We start from the raw sequence: 5,864 nt of genomic DNA, 5'->3' as shown, positions 1-5,864 counted from the left end.
CCCTAACCCTAACCCTAACCCTAACCCTAACCCTAACCCTAACCCTAACCCTAACCCTAACCCTAACCCTAACCCTAACCCTAACCCTAACCCTAACCTAACCCTAACCCTAACCCTAACCCTAACCCTAACCCTAACCCTAACCCTAACCCTAACCCTACACCCTGACTCACCCTAACTCACCCTCACCCTAACAGCCCTGACCCTAACCCTAACACCGAACCTCAGCCCTAAGCAGCCCTAACCACCCTAGCCTAGCCCTGAACCCTAGCCCTAAGTCACCCTAACCCTAGCCCTGAATTCAGCCCTGAACTCCCCCTAACTCTCACCCTGACCCTAGCCCTGAAGCTCCAGCCCTAAGCTTCAGCCCTAATCTCAGCCCTAAGCACCCTAGCCTAGCCCTGAAGCTATCAGCCCTGAAGCAGCCCTAACAGCCCTGAGCCACCCTAGTCAGCCCTGAAGCTAACCCTAACCTCACCCTAGTTAGCCCTGAGCACCCTGACCAGCCCTAAGCTCAGCCCTAATTAGCCCTAACAGCCCTAAAGCTCTCAGCCCTAGTAGCCCTAGCCCCGAAGCTCTAGCCCGAAGCTCTCAGCCCTGAGCTCTCAGCCCGAAGCTAAGCTCTCAGCCCTGAAGTAGCCCTGAAGCTCTCAGCCCTGAAGCTCTCAGCCCTGAAGCTCTCAGCCCTGAAGCTCTCAGCCTTGAAGCTCCCCTGAAGCTCTCAGCCCTGAAGCTCTTAGCCCTGAAGCTCTTAGCCCTGAAGCTCCTAGCCCTGAAGCTCTTAGCCCTGAAGCTCTTAGCCCTGAAGCTCTCAGCCCTGAAGCTCTCTAGCCCTGAAGCTCTCTAGCCCTGAAGCTCTTAGCCCTGAAGCTCTTAGCCCTGAAGCTCTTAGCCCTGAAGCTCTTAGCCCTGAAGCTCTCAGCCCTGAAGCTCTTAGCCCTGAAGCTCTCTAGCCCGAAGCTCTTAGCCCTGAAGCTCTCAGCCCTGAAGCTCTTAGCCCTGAAGCTCTTAGCCCTGAAGCTCTCTAGCCCTGAAGCTCTTAGCCCTGAAGCTCTTAGCCCTGAAGCTCTAGCCCTGAAGCTCTTAGCCCTGAAGCTCTCTAGCCCTGAAGCTCTCAGCCCTGAAGCTCTTAGCCCTGAAGCTCTTAGCCCTGAAGCTCTCAGCCCTGAAGCTCTTAGCCCTGAAGCTCTTAGCCCTGAAGCTCTTAGCCCTGAAGCTCTTAGCCCTGAAGCTCTTAGCCCTGAAGCTCTCAGCCCTGAAGCTCTTAGCCCTGAAGCTCTTAGCCCTGAAGCTCTTAGCCCTGAAGCTCTTAGCCCTGAAGCTCTTAGCCCTGAAGCTCTCAGCCCTGAAGCTCTTAGCCCTGAAGCTCTTAGCCCTGAAGCTCTTAGCCCTGAAGCTCTTAGCCCTGAAGCTCTCAGCCCTGAAGCTCTTAGCCCTGAAGCTCTTAGCCCTGAAGCTCTTAGCCCTGAAGCTCTTAGCCCTGAAGCTCTCAGCCCTGAAGCTCTTAGCCCTGAAGCTCTTAGCCCTGAAGCTCTTAGCCCTGAAGCTCTTAGCCCGAAGCTCTTAGCCCTGAAGCTCTTAGCCCTGAAGCTCTTAGCCCTGAAGCTCTCAGCCCTGAAGCTCTCAGCCCTGAAGCTCTTAGCCCTGAAGCTCTTAGCCCTGAAGCTCTTAGCCCTGAAGCTCTCAGCCCTGAAGCTCTCAGCCCTGAAGCTCTCAGCCCTGAAGCTCTTAGCCCTGAAGCTCTTAGCCCTGAAGCTCTTAGCCCTGAAGCTCTTAGCCCTGAAGCTCTTAGCCCGAAGCTTTAGCCCTGAAGCTCTTAGCCCTGAAGCTCTTAGCCCGAAGCTCTTAGCCCTGAAGCTCTTAGCCCTGAAGCTCTTAGCCCTGAAGCTCTTAGCCCTGAAGCTCTTAGCCCTGAAGCTCTTAGCCCTGAAGCTCTTAGCCCTGAAGCTCTTAGCCCTGAAGCTCTTAGCCCTGAAGCTCTTAGCCCTGAAGCTCTTAGCCCTGAAGCTCTTAGCCCTGAAGCTCTTAGCCCTGAAGCTCTTAGCCCTGAAGCTCTTAGCCCTGAAGCTCTTAGCCCTGAAGCTCTTAGCCCTGAAGCTCTTAGCCCTGAAGCTCTTAGCCCGAAGCTCTTAGCCCGAAGCTCTTAGCCCTGAAGCTCTTAGCCCTGAAGCTCTTAGCCCTGAAGCTCTTAGCCCTGAAGCTCTTAGCCCTGAAGCTCTTAGCCCTGAAGCTCTTAGCCCTGAAGCTCTTAGCCCTGAAGCTCTTAGCCCGAAGCTCTTAGCCCTGAAGCTCTTAGCCCTGAAGCTCTTAGCCCGAAGCTCTTAGCCCGAAGCTCTTAGCCCGAAGCTCTTAGCCCGAAGCTCTTAGCCCGAAGCTCTTAGCCCGAAGCTCTTAGCCCGAAGCTCTTAGCCCGAAGCTCTTAGCCCGAAGCTCTTAGCCCGAAGCTCTTAGCCCTGAAGCTCTTAGCCCTGAAGCTCTTAGCCCTGAAGCTCTTAGCCCTGAAGCTCTTAGCCCTGAAGCTCTTAGCCCTGAAGCTCTTAGCCCGGAAGCTCTTAGCCCTGAAGCTCTTAGCCCTGAAGCTCTTAGCCCTGAAGCTCTTAGCCCTGAAGCTCTTAGCCCTGAAGCTCTTAGCCCTGAAGCTCTTAGCCCTGAAGCTCTTAGCCCTGAAGCTCTTAGCCCTGAAGCTCTTAGCCCTGAAGCTCTTAGCCCTGAAGCTCTTAGCCCTGAAGCTCTTAGCCCTGAAGCTCTTAGCCCTGAAGCTCTTAGCCCTGAAGCTCTTAGCCCTGAAGCTCTTAGCCCTGAAGCTCTTAGCCCTGAAGCTCTTAGCCCGAAGCTCTTAGCCCGAAGCTCTTAGCCCTGAAGCCGAAGCTCTTAGCCCTGAAGCTCTTAGCCCTGAAGCTCTTAGCCTGAAGCTCTTAGCCCTGAAGCTCTTAGCCCTGAAGCTCTTAGCCCTGAAGCTCTTAGCCCTGAAGCTCTTAGCCCTGAAGCTCTTAGCCCTGAAGCTCTTAGCCCTGAAGCTCTTAGCCCTGAAGCTCTTAGCCCTGAAGCTCTTAGCCCTGAAGCTCTTAGCCCTGAAGCTCTTAGCCCTGAAGCTCTTAGCCCTGAAGCTCTTAGCCCTGAAGCTCTTAGCCCTGAAGCTCTTAGCCCTGAAGCTCTTAGCCCTGAAGCTCTTAGCCCTGAAGCTCTTAGCCCTGAAGCTCTTAGCCCTGAAGCTCTTAGCCCTGAAGCTCTTAGCCCTGAAGCTCTTAGCCCTGAAGCTCTTAGCCCTGAAGCTCTTAGCCCTGAAGCTCTTAGCCCTGAAGCTCTTAGCCCTGAAGCTCTTAGCCCTGAAGCTCTTAGCCCTGAAGCTCTTAGCCCTGAAGCTCTTAGCCCTGAAGCTCTTAGCCCTGAAGCTCTTAGCCCTGAAGCTCTTAGCCCTGAAGCTCTTAGCCCTGAAGCTCTTAGCCCTGAAGCTCTTAGCCCTGAAGCTCTTAGCCCTGAAGCTCTTAGCCCTGAAGCTCTTAGCCCTGAAGCTCTTAGCCCTGAAGCTCTTAGCCCTGAAGCTCTTAGCCCTGAAGCTCTTAGCCCTGAAGCTCTTAGCCCTGAAGCTCTTAGCCCTGAAGCTCTTAGCCCTGAAGCTCTTAGCCCTGAAGCTCTTAGCCCTGAAGCTCTTAGCCCTGAAGCTCTTAGCCCTGAAGCTCTTAGCCCTGAAGCTCTTAGCCCTGAAGCTCTTAGCCCTGAAGCTCTTAGCCCTGAAGCTCTTAGCCCTGAAGCTCTTAGCCCTGAAGCTCTTAGCCCTGAAGCTCTTAGCCCTGAAGCTCTTAGCCCTGAAGCTCTTAGCCCTGAAGCTCTTAGCCCTGAAGCTCTTAGCCCTGAAGCTCTTAGCCCTGAAGCTCTTAGCCCTGAAGCTCTTAGCCCTGAAGCTCTTAGCCCTGAAGCTCTTAGCCCTGAAGCTCTTAGCCCTGAAGCTCTTAGCCCTGAAGCTCTTAGCCCTGAAGCTCTTAGCCCTGAAGCTCTTAGCCCTGAAGCTCTTAGCCCTGAAGCTCTTAGCCCTGAAGCTCTTAGCCCTGAAGCTCTTAGCCCTGAAGCTCTTAGCCCTGAAGCTCTTAGCCCTGAAGCTCTTAGCCCTGAAGCTCTTAGCCCTGAAGCTCTTAGCCCTGAAGCTCTTAGCCCTGAAGCTCTTAGCCCTGAAGCTCTTAGCCCTGAAGCTCTTAGCCCTGAAGCTCTTAGCCCTGAAGCTCTTAGCCCTGAAGCTCTTAGCCCTGAAGCTCTTAGCCCTGAAGCTCTTAGCCCTGAAGCTCTTAGCCCTGAAGCTCTTAGCCCTGAAGCTCTTAGCCTGAAGCTCTTAGCCCTGAAGCTCTTAGCCCTGAAGCTCTTAGCCCTGAAGCTCTTAGCCCTGAAGCTCTTAGCCCTGAAGCTCTTAGCCCTGAAGCTCTTAGCCCTGAAGCTCTTAGCCCTGAAGCTCTTAGCCCTGAAGCTCTTAGCCCGTAAGCTCTTAGCCCTGAAGCTCTTAGCCCTGAAGCTCTTAGCCCTGAAGCTCTTAGCCCTGAAGCTCTTAGCCCTGAAGCTCTTAGCCCTGAAGCTCTTAGCCCTGAAGCTCTTAGCCCTGAAGCTCTTAGCCCTGAAGCTCTTAGCCCTGAAGCTCTTAGCCCTGAAGCTCTTAGCCCTGAAGCTCTTAGCCCTGAAGCTCTTAGCCCTGAAGCTCTTAGCCCTGAAGCTCTTAGCCCTGAAGCTCTTAGCCCTGAAGCTCTTAGCCCTGAAGCTCTTAGCCCTGAAGCTCTTAGCCCTGAAGCTCTTAGCCCTGAAGCTCTTAGCCCTGAAGCTCTTAGCCCTGAAGCTCTTAGCCCTGAAGCTCTTAGCCCTGAAGCTCTCAGCCCTGAAGCTCTTAGCCCTGCTCTCAGCCCTGAAGCTCTTAGCCCTGAAGCTCTTAGCCCTGAAGCTCTTAGCCCTGAAGCTCTTAGCCCTGAAGCTCTTAGCCCTGAAGCTCTTAGCCCTGAAGCTCTTAGCCCTGAAGCTCTTAGCCCTGAAGCTCTTAGCCCTGAAGCTCTTAGCCCTGAAGCTCTTAGCCCTGAAGCTCTTAGCCCTGAAGCTCTTAGCCCTGAAGCTCTTAGCCCTGAAGCTCTTAGCCCTGAAGCTCTTAGCCCTGAAGCTCTTAGCCCTGAAGCTCTTAGCCCTGAAGCTCTTAGCCCTGAAGCTCTTAGCCCTGAAGCTCTTAGCCCTGAAGCTCTTAGCCCTGAAGCTCTTAGCCCTGAAGCTCTTAGCCCTGAAGCTCTTAGCCCTGAAGCTCTTAGCCCTGAAGCTCTTAGCCCTGAAGCTCTTAGCCCTGAAGCTCTTAGCCCTGAAGCTCTTAGCCCTGAAGCTCTTAGCCCTGAAGCTCTTAGCCCTGAAGCTCTTAGCCCTGAAGCTCTTAGCCCTGAAGCTCTTAGCCCTGACGCTCTTAGCCCTGAAGCTCTTAGCCCTGAAGCTCTTAGCCCTGAAGCTCTTAGCCCTGAAGCTCTTAGCCCTGAAGCTCTTAGCCCTGAAGCTCTTAGCCCTGAAGCTCTTAGCCCTGAAGCTCTTAGCCCTGAAGCTCTTAGCCCTGAAGCTCTTAGCCCTGAAGCTCTTAGCCCTGAAGCTCTTAGCCCTGAAGCTCTTAGCCCTGAAGCTCTTAGCCCTGAAGCTCTTAGCCCTGAAGCTCTTAGCCCTGAAGCTCTTAGCCCTGAAGCTCTTAGCCCTGAAGCTCTTAGCCCTGAAGCTCTTAGCCCTGAAGCTCTTAGCCCTGAAGCTCTTAGCCCTGAAGCTCTTAGCCCTGAAGCTCTTAGCCCTGAAGCTCTTAGCCCTGAAGCTCTTAGCCCTGAAGCTCTTAGCCCTGAAGCTCTTAGCCCTGAAGCTCTTAGCCCTGAAGC

Source organism: Callorhinchus milii, unplaced genomic scaffold, assembly GCF_018977255.1.
Source record: "Callorhinchus milii isolate IMCB2004 unplaced genomic scaffold, IMCB_Cmil_1.0 Scaffold6, whole genome shotgun sequence".
Taxonomy (NCBI): Eukaryota; Metazoa; Chordata; class Chondrichthyes; order Chimaeriformes; family Callorhinchidae; genus Callorhinchus; species Callorhinchus milii.
The sequence above is the reverse complement of the archived record's forward strand: the minus strand, read 5'-3'. Positions refer to the sequence as shown.